Source organism: Pleurodeles waltl, chromosome 3_1 (assembly GCF_031143425.1).
Source record: "Pleurodeles waltl isolate 20211129_DDA chromosome 3_1, aPleWal1.hap1.20221129, whole genome shotgun sequence".
Classification (NCBI taxonomy): domain Eukaryota; kingdom Metazoa; phylum Chordata; class Amphibia; order Caudata; family Salamandridae; genus Pleurodeles; species Pleurodeles waltl.
In genome coordinates, this window is record NC_090440.1 from 1,286,167,136 (window position 1) to 1,286,180,988 (window position 13,853).

Genomic DNA, 13,853 nt, shown 5'->3' on the forward strand with positions numbered 1-13,853 from the left:
TCAGTCTCAATAGATTAAGATACAGAACAATTACAATTATAGCAGTACAGAAGTTGGGTATTGGAAACAGATGTTCCATAAAGAAACTCCTGTTCTCCTTCTTAAACATGAAATGATTCTAAAGTCATTTAGTGAGCATTCTAAGTGAGGAATGAAGATAATTCGGAAATAAATCGTGAGAATTGCTGTAATAATGGCTTAGGAAATTTAGAGAGTTGCTTAGGGCAAGTTGGGAGTACGAGAAGCTGTCAGCTTAGTGCAGACTTCAGTAGGAGTCTTCTAAAAGAAATAAGTGTTTAGCAGAAAGTCTCACACTTGCAAGAATAAAAGAAGCAGAGAGGTCTGTAACCCTTAAAAGTATAAGGGAATGTACCTTAACTTCTAAAAATGTGAGCATTAATTAATACAAGCAGAACCTTCAATTTCAACGTTATCGTTCTCTTTCCTCCAGGGACCAATGATCTTTGAGTGAGTCTTGTAAATTGTAACATCACCCAGGTTTCTCATCCCACAGTACTCAAACAGACTCAGTGACCTTGAGAGTCTCACGTTCCTCGTACATGATGAATAGGAGACTTCAGTTGCTCATTAAATCTTCAGATTCGTGTTACGATTTCTCTTTTTAGGCCTTGCTATCAGTGAAACTTATACACAAGTTATACTCCTTTCTTCAAGCTACATGTTTATAAAGATTCAGTCTTTCAGTGGTTACATATCACACAGTAAATATAATGTGAAATATAAATGCATAATTGTGCATAATTGATGTGTAAAGGATGGATTCTAAATTGTGCTAAGGTAAGACTGAAACTGGGCATTTGGGGCCCTCTGGGACTAGTTGCTAATGGTGCTGCAGCACCAAAGACACTTTTGACTAATTCCTAAGGCGTCAAAGGGAAACTCTTGAGTACAGCCAACTCGTAAGCATTCCCTGGATGTGAGCACTAGTGAAGGGGGAATAACCCCGACCAGGTTCTAAGAGAGATGGTTGAACAGGGATTTACCGTAAAACTACTAGTCCTTTAACCTCAAGTGGGTTGTGTTATTGCTCATGAATGTTGATATTCCTTTAGATATGTAGAGTTAGAAATTAAATACTTCTTTTTCTTACAACAGTAAGTATTGTGATGGACATTGCTTTATTGTTCACGCTGTGTGCACTTTGAGTTAGGTTTCCATGAAAGCCATTGATGTGTTTTAGTTGAAAACAAAAAGTAGAAATTGATTTCTTTATTTTTAGAACCTATGCAATTCTTATAAGTTGTTGTGTCCTTGGAAAGGTGGGGTGAACCATCTCGAATACCACCTAAACGCCACATCAAGACTATATTTACAATTGTTTTTATATGTTGCGTTTAAGAATCGGGAAACGTCCTGAACAACACGTTGGGAACAAAGCGGACGTTTCCCTCACAAGAGTAACTATGGCTTGCCAGAACAATGACAGCCTTTTTCTCAGCCTTGACCACACATGTGCTGAACTATGCATATGAATGGTTAAGGCAGAGAAAAAGGCAGAACGGATCGGAAGAGGACACGGTCAGGTAAGTGGGGTTCAGGGCTAGTTTGTAGGAGTGGGGTTAGGGTGGGAGGGTCACGTGGGGTTGGGGGTAGTTTTTTGGGGTGTGGTGAATAAAGGGCTTAGGGTGGGGGTGGTGGGGTTGGGCTATTTTTTGGGGGTGGAGTGGGGGGTGTTTGAGTTTTTTTCTAGGGTGGATCGGTAGAGAGCGCGGTCAGGTAAGTGGGGCTGGGGCAGGGTTTGGGGTAGTTTTCAGGGATGGGGTGGATTAAGGGCTTGGGGTGAGGGGGTAGGGCTATTATCTGTTTAGGGTCGGGGTAATTTTGTTTTTAGGGTGGGTGGGGGCTTAAGGTAGTTTTGTTTCAGGGGCGGTTGGGGGTAAGGGTAATTTTTTTTTTTAGGGTGGGTGGGGGGTTGGTTGTTTTTAGGTGGTGGGGCAGAAGGGTTTAGGGCGTGGGGGTGTCAGGGTAGTTCAGTTTTTAGGGCAGAGGTGGGGGGGTTGTGGTAGTTTTGTTTTTAGGGGCAGGGTGGGAGTGTCAGGGTAATTTTGGTTTTAGGGCAGGTCAGTTAGTTTATAGGGTGGGTGAGGGGGTCGAGGAAGGTTTTAGGGCTCAGGGTGGGTGGGGGTGTTGGGGTAGTTCAGTGTTTAGGAGCAGGGTGGAGGGTCGGGAAGTTTTGTTTTTAGGGGAAGGTTGGGGTTCACAGTAGTTTTGTTTTTAGGGGTGTGGGGGGGTCGGAGTAGTTTTGTTTATAGGGCTGGTGGGGGTTGGTTGTTTATAGGGCGGGTGGAGGGTTGGGGAAGGTTTTAGGGCTCAGGGTGGGTGGGGGTGTCGCGTACTTCTGTTTTTAGGGTGTGTGGGGGGGTCAGGGTAGTTTAAGTATTAGGGGTGGGGTACTTTTGGGCCTTAGGGTGGGTGGAGGGTGGCATGATAAAACCACACATGCTGTCCCCACACATTCCTTTACTAGGCATGCTTTTACAATGAAAAATCGCTGTAAAGGCATGCGTGGTAAAGGCATGCATGGAAACAACACAGTTGTTGTTCCGACCGCGTTGTTAAGGTATGCGTGGTTCCCACATGCGTTGTTCCATCATACATTCGTAAGAATTAGGTTCTTATGGGCCTGAATATATGTATTGTAAAGGGAAAGGTAATACTGTGTTTAACAGCTATGTTGTGGATTTCATGCAAAATATATTGAGTGTTGGGATGTAATAAACACATTTTTTGTACATAAGAAAGATAGTACATTTTTGGGCATATGTGGTTCTGGAGTGTTCATATTATTGCTTTTGTGCAGTCTCATTTATCATCAGCAAGGAGTTTTAACCCCAATGTAATTGTACAAAAGGGAGTTTTTTTCTTTGATGAAGGTTTTCCGGCCACTAGGACAAACACTATTGTTGCATCCCTTAGATCTTAAGGGAGGGAAGTCTTTTATATAGACTCCTCAAACACTGCTAGCAGATACGGTGTGATATCTGATGTGTACCAGTGAAATATTTGAGTGGGACACCATTGCAAGATGATGTCTTGAAAGAATCCTGTTGAATCTCCTGCATGGTGATGGAGAGGTTCAGGTTGGCACAGTCTGAGTCTGATGAAAACTTTATGGGAGGTCTACCACAACAGAATGTTGTATTTCTAGGGGGATAGGTGTTTTGGTGTTACAGAAGCCCGTGTAGCAATTGCTAAAGTGTGCTGCAATTCCCACAGGCTCAGAAAGTGTGACCTCCCTCGTCAGTTCAATTGGAAAAAAGTATTCTGACATCTCTCTCTTTATTGGTAATCCAAAATAACAGCTTGCCTGCTTTGTCTCTGAGCTCATATACTTTAATTAGGAAATCATCCAGTCCTGTTTTGCTGGTTCCAGTAGTTTTGTCCTGAGTGATACTCAGGTAAGTTTGAGTTGTACTTGGGAATCGGCCCTGTATTCTGTTTCAGCTGCCTTTCAGTTCCCCTACCTGTGTTGTTGTTATTTTTCCAATCACAAGTAAATAGGTTTCTCTGGAGGGAAAATTGAACCTTAAAGTATTTGTGTTTACAATAATAGAAATCAGATAGTTAGGTTTCACCTGCACAGTGCTTGCGCTGTGCTTGTGAAATCTATTGTGTTTAATATAAATCTTAAAAGGGGCTTAACTATGTTAATCCGAATATACTAAACTAAAGGGAAACTCTGATTGATTCTCAGGAAGGAGAAAAGTGTCACCATAGCAGAAACCTCAGTAGAAGTTCTGATGGAGAGGTATTGCATTGCATAAAGCCACACAGAGAGATAAGGGTAGAGAGTTTTGTACACCTCCATGTCTCAAGAGAATCTGGTCTTATCTAACTATGTAATAACAATTAAAATTACAGAACCTTCAAAAAATCCACGTCATCAACATCAGTAGTTTTCCCTCTTCCTTACACAGTTGAAATTGGCTACTCCCCACAGGTTTCTTATCCCACAAATTGGACATCAGGACAATCTTGGATGTCTCCTGGCGTCTGCTACACAAACAGGAGTCTTTTCTTCTTAGTTTGTTAGCACTTCTTGTATCCAAGCCAAAGTATCCTCCCAGACCCCACTGTCTCTAATACACAATATTCCTTTCATTAACTGTAGACTCTCAATAATGCAATGGCAAAGAAAGAACATTGCAACGTAAGCAAAACTCCATGTTGAAGAATAAACATGAGAATCCAAATGTTTCAGGCCTTTGGTTATGCTAACTTAATGGGACATTCAGTGCACAGTCCAACTACATGATTATAAGTGCATCCAGCAATTTTAAATGAAGGCAGGAATTAGAAATGAAGCATAAATATATGCACTTTCATCATAGCGAGATAAGTCAAAATACATAAATATAAATGTGTGCAAGGACTACAATTTAGCATGTTAAAGCCAAACATTAGAACGCACATATATAGAAACCTCTAGTCTTCTACTGTGAATGCACCTCCAATAATACTACTTGGATGCACCACTTTAAATTAGTAATTTTAAAGCACACATTAGATATATACGTTGTTGATTATATTGTTACGTCACTTCTATAATGCATGAGGATACAACCAAAATTATGCATCACCAGCTGTCTCTGGAGTAAAGTTAAAGTCCATTACAACTCCTTTTATTTCTAAAAACAAATCCGATTTTAACATGAAGATGTATTTCTTCAAACATATAGTAGCTATCTAAATCACAATTTAGTGAGTCCATAATGAGGGATTTCTCTTTTACTGAGGATGTCTTCTATTATTTCAAAGACTCATCTTGAGGGATGTTTGTACGAGAGAGCTGATGTCTAAACTCACTGGTGTCCCATTAAAGGGTTCAAAAGATGTTTTTAATGAAATCCATGGGGTATCGGATATAAGCAGGAGTCCTTAGTACAAGGGGTTTCAGAACAAAATTAATATATTTGGAAAGTAGTTTTAACAGGGCACCAGACTCCGAAATTAGAGCTCTCCAGGGGGGAAGTGTCAAATTTCTGTGGACCTTTGGCAGTGTGTATATAACAGGGATCCGATTTATTTAAAAATTCAAATTCTTTGTTACTGATCTACCCATTTTTTAGGGCTTCATCAGTGATGGATAATATCTGATGTTTAAGTTCAGTGGAAGGATCAGTAGTAATTCTGTGGTAATGTGGGATATTGTTAAGTTGTCTGAGTATTTCTTCATCATAAGAAAGAAAGTTCATTACCTTAATGCCACAACTTCTTGTCTGCTGGTTTAATGATGATGGAAGAGTTTTTTTAAAAGTGAATTAAGTTGTTGGAATTAATTTGGAGACAAGTTGCCACAATACTATGGGGGTGATTCTAACCCTGGCGGTCGGTGATAAAGCGGCGGCCAACCCGCCAACAGGCTGGCGGTCCAAAAAATTTAATTCTGACCCTGGCGGGAACCGCCAACACAGCCCGCCACATTAACACTCCGCCCGCCACGGCGGTACAGACAAACAGCGCGGCGGTCACCGCCAACAGGCAGGCGGCAGACAATGTACCGCCCACAGTATCATAACTCACCAATCCGCCACCTTTTCCGGGGCGGGAGCCCTGCCGATAAAAACACGGCGGAAACAGACTACGAACGGGAAAACGCTCACCTCTACGCACTCCACGAGGAAGGAGGACAGCATGGAACCCGAATTAAACATATTACCTGCTCTCGTCTACCTGCTCATCTACCACGAGTACGAACGCCGGCGCAGACGACAACGGTGAGTACTGCACCTACGACACACGGGAGGGGGGAGGAGGAAAGCTTACGGCACACACATATGCGACCCCCACCCCCCCAAACTATGTACACACCAATGCAGAGCAACAAGTCACAGTGACACCACCCAAACCCCCCTGATAAATGCAAAGACATAATTCAATTGCGAATAAAAATTTATGTACAAAATAGGCTCTGAAAAGTTATGGTCAACTAGCCAAAAAATCTATATCAAAATAAGTCTATATACAGTGCAATGGATAACCGAGGCAATTAGTCCTGCACATCAAAAGAAAATCGAAGTGTCCGTGGGCCAAAGTGTAACAACACAAGGGCAAAGCCCACACAGGAGACCTGAGTCCTCTGGAGAGAACACTGCAGGGGCATCTGATGAAAAAACTACAGGCACCTCAGGGGGAAGGGAAGGGGGGGGGCACCACAGCCACATGAGTCCACGACGCCAGAACCACGAAGGGGCCACCATGCCTACTGTGCCATCCTGGGGAGTGCAAAGCCACAGTCTCTCAAGTCTCACAAGTGGGTGGGTTGCCTACTGTGCCATCCTGGGGAGTGCAAAGCCACAGTCTCTCAAGTCTCACAAGTGGGTGGGTTGCCCACTGTGCCATCCTGGGGAGTGCAAAGCCACAGTCTCTCAAGTCTCACAAGTGGGTGCGTTGCCCACTGTGCCATCCTGGGGAGTGCAAAGCCACAGTCCATCAGGTGGATTACAGTCTCCACTGGTCAAGGAGGAGGCATGGTGGGCACAGTGAACCGTTAACAGTGCATGCAGGAAGGGCCCAGCGGAGCGGTGCTTGAGACGGCGGGGCCCAGCGGAGCGGTGCTTGACAGGAAGGGCCCAGCGGAGCGGTGCTTGACAGGAAGGGCCCAGCGGAGCGGTGCTTGAGACGGCGGGGCCCAGCGGAGCGGTGCTTGACAGGAAGGGCCCAGCGGAGCGGTGCTTGAGACGGCGGGGCCCAGCGGAGTGGTGCTTGACAGGAAGGGCCCAGCGGAGCGGTGCTTGACAGGAAGGGCCCAGCGGAGCGGTGCTTGACAGGAAGGGCCCAGCGGAGCGGTGCTTGAGACGGCGGGGCCCAGCGGAGCGGTGCTTGACAGGAAGGGCCCAGCGGAGCGGCGCTTGAGACGGCGGGGCCCAGCGGAGCGGTGCTTGACAGGAAGGGCCCAGCGGAGCGGTGCTTGACAGGAAGGGCCCAGCGGAGCGGTGCTTGAGACGGCGGGGCCCAGCGGAGCGGTGCTTGACAGGAAGGGCCCAGCGAAGCGGTGCTTGAGACGGCGGGGCCCAGCGGAGCGGTGCTTGACAGGAAGGGCCCAGCGGAGCGGTGCTTGAAAGGAAGGGCCCAGCGGAGCGGTGCTTGAGACGGCGGGGCCCAGCAGAGCGGTGCTTGACAGGAAGGGCCCAGCGGAGCGGTGCTTGACAGGAAGGGCCCAGCGGAGCGGTGCTTGAGACGGCGGGGCCCAGCGGAGCGGTGCTTGACAGGAAGGGCCCAGCGGAGCGGTGCTTGAGACGGCGGGGCCCAGCGGAGCGGTGCTTGACAGGAAGGGCCCAGCGGAGCGGTGCTTGACAGGAAGGGCCCAGCGGAGCGGTGCTTGAGACGGCGGGGCCCAGCGGAGCGGTGCTTGACAGGAAGGGCCCACCGGAGCGGTGCTTGACAGGAAGGGCCCAGCGGAGCGGTGCTTGACAGGAAGGGCCCAGCGGAGCGGTGCTTGAGACGGCGGGGCCCAGCGGAGCGGTGCATGACAGGAAGGGCCCAGCGGAGCGGTGCTTGAGACGGCGGGGCCCAGCGGAGCGGTGCTTGACAGGCGGGGCCCAGCGGAGCGGTGCTTGAGACGGCGGGGCCCAGCGGAGCGGAGCTTGACAGGAAGGGCCCAGCGGAGCGGTGCTTGAGACGGCGGGGCCCAGCGGAGCGGTGCTTGACAGGAAGGGCCCAGCGGAGCGGTGCTTGAGACGGCGGGGCCCAGTGGAGCGGTGCTTGACAGGAAGGGCCCAGCGGAGCGGTGCTTGAGACGGCGGGGCCCAGCAGAGCGGTGCTTGACAGGAAGGGCCCAGCGGAGCGGTGCTTGACAGGAAGGGCCCAGCGGAGCGGTGCTTGAGACGGCGGGGCCCAGCGGAGCGGTGCTTGACAGGAAGGGCCCAGCAGAGCGGTGCTTGAGACGGCGGGGCCCAGCGGAGCGGTGCTTGACAGGAAGGGCCCAGCGGAGCGGTGCTTGACAGGAAGGGCCCTGTTCAGCGGTGCTCTTCTGCACGGCGGGGCCCTGTTCAGCGGTGCTCTTCTGCACGGCGGGGCCCTGTTCAGCGGTGCTCTTCTGCACGGCGGGGCCCTGTTCAGCGGTGCTCTTCTGCACGGCGGGGCCCTCTTCAGCGGTGCTCTTCTGCACGGCGGGGCCCTCTTCAGCGGTGCTCTTCTGCACGGCGGGCCCTGTTCAGCGGTGCTCGTCCAGTAAGTCAAGGGAGCCAGACCTGGCCTGGACTCCCTGCTCAGTCGCCCTCCGACCGTGCTGTTGCTGGACCCTTCGGTGACGGAGTCCTGGCCCCTTTGGTGTCCTCCCTAACACCCGGGATGGGGCTTGTGGGCCCCTCCTGCTCCGCGCTCCTGCTGGCTGACTTCTCCGCCCTGCTGCCCTTTCGCTCCTTAGATGGGGCTCTCGGGCCCTTGCCTCCCCTAGATGTTGTGGCTGGTGAAGTGGGCGAACTTTGCTCCTTGGGGGCAGCCGTGTCAGTCCTCTGACGGCGGCCCTTTAGTTTCCGGATCCTCTTGCCTGGGGGGGGGCTGGCTGTCCCCTTGCTGCTGATCGAAGTGTCACTGCTGGCAAAGGGTGGACTCCAGAACCCATGCACCACAGTGACACTCGAAGCTGGGCTGGTGGTGGCTGAGGTGCTCTTGGGACTCTTTGCAGATGGAGGGGTGGGTCAGTGGAGGGAAAGAGGTCAAGATTAGCGAGGAAAACTTTTTTAGGACCAAGGTAAAGGGTAGGAGGAGTGGTTATGGGAGTGGAGGAAGAGGATGTGGTTGTAGGAGAGTCAGGTGTGCTGTCTTTGGGTGCAGGTGCTTGTGCTGGAGGCTGTCGTGAGGTGGATGGCTGTTGGGTGGGTGTCTGCCTGCGTTTGTGTGTCTTGGAAGAGGGGGTGACAGACACAGTGGGAGAGGACACAGGGGACGTGTAAATGGTAGTGGGGTGGTGACTGCACGTGTGCGGACTGGACTGGAGGGTGTGCTGGTGATGGAAGCACTGGCTGATGGTGGTGTGCATGCAGGTGTGAGTGTAGACGTCACAGGGAGGGAGGAGGGAGACGAGGAGGAGGGGGACACAGAGGTGGTAGTGACTGTTGGAATGTCTGCATCTGGGTGTTGCTTGCGTGAATGCTTGTGGGTTCTGTGGTGCTTGTGTCTGGATGAGCTGCCCTTGGGTGTTGAGGTGTGTGCAGGCTGGTCTGATGGTGTGGATGGGATAGGCTGAGGAACAGGAGACAGAGACAGGCTGGAGGCAGTCAGAAGAGGCAGGCTGGAAACAGGGACAATGGCTGCCGTCAGTGCTGAGGCCAGAGCATTGAACGATCGTTGATGGGCAGCCTGACCCGAATGAATGCCCTCCAGGTAGGCATTGCTCCGATGCACCTCCCTTTCTACCCCCTGGATGGCATTCAAAAGGGTAGTCTGCCCAACAATGATGGTCTGAAGGAGGTCAATGACCTCCTCACTGAGGGCAGCAGGGGTAACAGGGGCAGGGGCTGAGGTGCCTGGGGCGAAGGAGACGCCCGCCTTCCTGGGCGAGCGGGCACGGAGCGTAGGCTGAGGGGCTGCTGGGAGGGCGGGGCTGGTGCGCTGGGTGGCGGCTGTACCTGTAGAGGCGGGGGGCCCGGATGTTGCCGCCACCGCTAGGGAGCTCCCATCCGAGGACGTGTTGGTGTCGCTGGTGTCACCACCGGTCCCCGTTGTGGTGCTCCCCTCGCCCTCCGGATCACTGGTGCCCTCGGTGTCTGTTCCTGGGCCCACCGGGGCCTTGTGACTTGCAGCTCCCTCGTGCTCCGATGCCAATTCTCCTCCGCCTGATGATGCTAATGCACACATGCACAAGAAGATGAAGAAGAAGGGTGGGGGGAGAAAAACGAAGACCAGGTTGAGTGCATGCAATGTCAACACCGTTGGCGGAGAGGACAGACACAGGAGCCTCATGCACTAAGCCGCGCATTCGGGGTACACTACTCAGTACTTCTGACTAGGACAACAGGTCTAGAGACGACAAAGGCGCACATGTGTGATGCTGGACCATCGATAGCTGTACTTGTCACCCTACAGAGGTGGGGGCCGGGAGCACAGGGCCATGCCTAAAGGAGAGGACTACACTACAGAAAGCGCCCTGGCCTAATGTCACCCACAACCCTCCTCCCCCACCCAGACGCCTCCACTGTGCAGAGAGATAGCAGATACTCACCCCCTTGTGTCTGCTGTGATGTCCTCAAGCGCCCATCCAAATCAGGGTAGGCCACCGCCAGGATCCGGGACATCAGGGGGGTCAGGGTACGACTGGCACCCCTCCTAGGTTGGGAGGCCATCCCCAGCAGTGACTCGGCGGTCTTCCTGGTCCCGTGGCGGATGTCCTTCCACCTCTTGCGGCAGTGGGTGCCCCGTCTGACGTGGACCCCCAGGGCCCAGACTTCCTTGGCGATGGCACGCCAAATGTCCACTTTCTGATGGGCGCTGACCTATTTGACATGTACAGGGTGGGAAGGAAAAAATCATCAATTTTCTGCATGTTAGAGGCGATTGGCCCTCCCTCCCCAACCTTGCCATATGGCACATGCTGTCATCTGTCGTGCGTTGCACTCCTCATTCGCCCCCCACCCCACCAACTTACATCCACCCCACTCCACACAGGCATAGCCCATTCAATGTGCACCCAGTGTACTTACCTGTTGGTCTGGAGGACCGTAGAGTAACGCATACTGGGGGAGGACCCCATCCACAAGTTTCTCCAACTCCTCCGCAGTGAAGGCAGGGGCCCTTTCCCCAGTCGCAGCAGCCATTGTCACTTCCAGACCGAGGTCACAGCAGCACTTGCAGTATAGGTCCTCTCCTGTGGATGATCAGGTCTCGAGTGATTAAGCAGATAGAAAATGGCAGTCACGCCTGCGGCGGTGTGTACAGCGGCGGTGCGTACCGCGACCGCCGGCGCACCTCGTCATTGGCTCCTGAAACCCATAGGCTTCAATGTTAGCCAATGCGGCTTTGTATAGCGGTCTTCGATCGCCTACCGCCACGGTGTGCCACGCCAGCGCATTGACCTCACATCCCATTGTCCCACTTCACAGGTCAGGCAGCTGCCATTTCAAGGGCCCACATGGCATATTTTGTACTGCGTCACACAGGCCTAGGCCTTGCATTGCCACACATACACGCCTTTCAATACATAGATAGCCGTGTGCTCGGCATGCTGTGGTGAACGTACCTGTGATTTGCTTGACTCTGTGCTCCATGTTGTCCTTCCTAGGCACCGTCCGCTGGGACTTGCGAGGAGAAGGATGAATCCTCACGTGTACCGACCGCTGGTGGACCTGTCGACAATGGAAGAACGCCATATCATACTACGATACCGACTTGACCGAGCCACTATACATGAACTGTGTGCCCAGCTGGAGCCAGCCCTGATGTCCCCCATCCGCCAACCCACAGGAATTCCCCCTCTAGTGCAGGTTCTGTCAGTCCTCCATTTTTTGGCAAGTGGCTCATTCCAGACAACAGTGGCCATGTCATCTGCCTATGTTTTCAAAAATTTTGTCTAGAGTGTTGTCTGCCCTGACAAAACACATGCGGAGCTACATTGTATTCCCTGAGGAGGTTGAGTTGGCCACTGTGAAGGGTGATTTTTATGCCCTTGGACATATCCCCAACATAATTGGTGCCATTGATGGGACACATGTGGCTTTAGTACCCCCAAAAGACGATGAGCAGGTGTACAGAAACAGGAAAAGTTACCATTCTATGAACGTCCAGGTGGTCTGTTTGGCTGACCAGTACATCTCCCATGTGAATGCCAAGTTCCCTGGGTCAGTGCATGACGCGTATGTGATGCGTAATAGCAGCATCCCTTATGTGATGGAACAGCTACAGAGACAACGTGTGTGGCTAATTGGTGACTCTGGTTACCCCAACCTGCCTTGGCTATTGACCCCAGTGAGGAATCCCCGGACCAGGGCAGAGGAACGGTACAATGAGGCCCATGGGCGAACTAGGAGGATCATTGAAAGAACCTTTGGCCTCCTGAAGGCCAGGTTTAGGTGCCTGCATATGACAGGGGGATCCCTGATGTACTCACCAAAGAAGGTGTGCCAGATCATCGTGGCCTGCTGTATGCTTCACAATCTGGCATTGCGACGTCAGGTGCCTTTCCTGCAGGAGGATGGTCCAGATGGTGGTGTTGAAGCAGCTGTGGAGCCTGCGGAGAGTGAAGAGGAGGAAGACGAAGAGGACGACCCAGACAACAGGGACAGAGTTATCCAACAGTATTTTCAGTAGCACACTGGTAAGAATCACCCACGCCATTTAACATTTACTGAAAGCCCCCTGCATCTTTAATTTGTGTATTTCCCCCCAGTTCTTTTAAACTGATGTTTGATTTTCCCTTCCCTTTTCAGTTCTGCATGACCCACTGCGTGACTTCTGCTTGGTTAGCCCATGGACTAATGCTTATTGACATCGGTATGTTGTCATCACAAAAATAACAGAACATTATTGATCAGTAATGTGTTATACATTTGTAAATAATACAGGCTGACTCCAGAATGATTTCAGTGCAATGAGTGATTTATTTTTAGTGCTAGATATTGGTACATGATATTAAAACGGTGATGGGTGAGGGTGGAGTAATGTCCATGGCAGAGCCCAGTTCTCAGTTTCACAGGTGCATTTTCCATATGCCTGTGGAAGGATGGAGCAGGGGCAGTTCAAGGTTGGACAGGGTGATACTGTGGGACAGTGGGATGACATCAGGGGGTATCTTATGCTGGCGGGGGTCTTGGCATCCTACTCTGTCTTCCTGTGAGATCTCAGGTTCCTCTTGCGGGGTGGTTGTTCTTCAGCAGGAGGTGGGGTTCTGGGGGCCTGTCGTTCTGTGGGGGCCTCCTGACCACTAGCGCCGGCGGAGGTGGTAGGCTGTTCCTGGCTAGTGACAGGGGCCCTTTGTGGTGCCACATGGTCCTGCAATGTGGTTTCTATCCGGTTGGGGGCCTGGACTATGGTCCCCATAGCGGTAGCGATGTTCCGGAGTTCATTGCTGAACCCCATGTACCGTTCCTCCTGCTGTGCCTGGATCTCGGTGAACCTGGCCAGTACCGTCGCCATCGTCTCCTGGGAGTGATGGTATGCTCCCATGATGGTGGTGAGGGCCTCTTGGAGAGTCGGTTCCCTGGGCCTGTCCTCCCCCCCCTGTCGCACAGCAGCCCTCCCAGTTGCCCTGTTTCCCCGGGCCTCTGTCCCCTGGACGGTGTGCCCACTACCACTGCCCCCAGGTCCCTGTTGTTGTTGGGGTGTTGGGTCAGCCTGGGTGCCCTGTAGTGGCGGACACACCGCTGATTGACGCGTCCGCGAGACAGAGGCATGGGCCCGCTGGGTGGGAGCTGTGCTGGTGTTCCCAGAGGGGGTTGGGTCTGCTGTGGCCTGTGTCTGTGTGTGGGGAACCAACTGTCCAGAGGTCCCCGATGGTCCGGGCTGGTCATCAGGTTCTAGGTCGACAGAGCTGCTGTCCTCGCTGGGGGCCTGTTCTGGGGGTGGGATGGACAAATCTGGACCCTCCGTGGCGGTGTGTTGGCGTTCGGGCCCTGCAGGGGTAAAGGAGTATGGTTATTGTTTCTGTGTGTGCCATGGCGTGCATTTTGAGTGCCCTTGTCCCCCAGTGCTGGCATTCCCTTGTGGGAGGTGTTGTGAGGGTGGGGGGGGGGGGTGTATGGGTATGTGCAATGGTCATGCTTTGGTGGTGGCTGTCTATGGTTTGTGTTGGCATTCAGGGGTTGGTGTTGTTTAGGGTGGGTTGTGCTGGTGAGACATTGGCAGGGAGGTTGTGTGCTGGGGGGTTGAGATTGGGGGTGAGGGGGGGGTTGGCATGC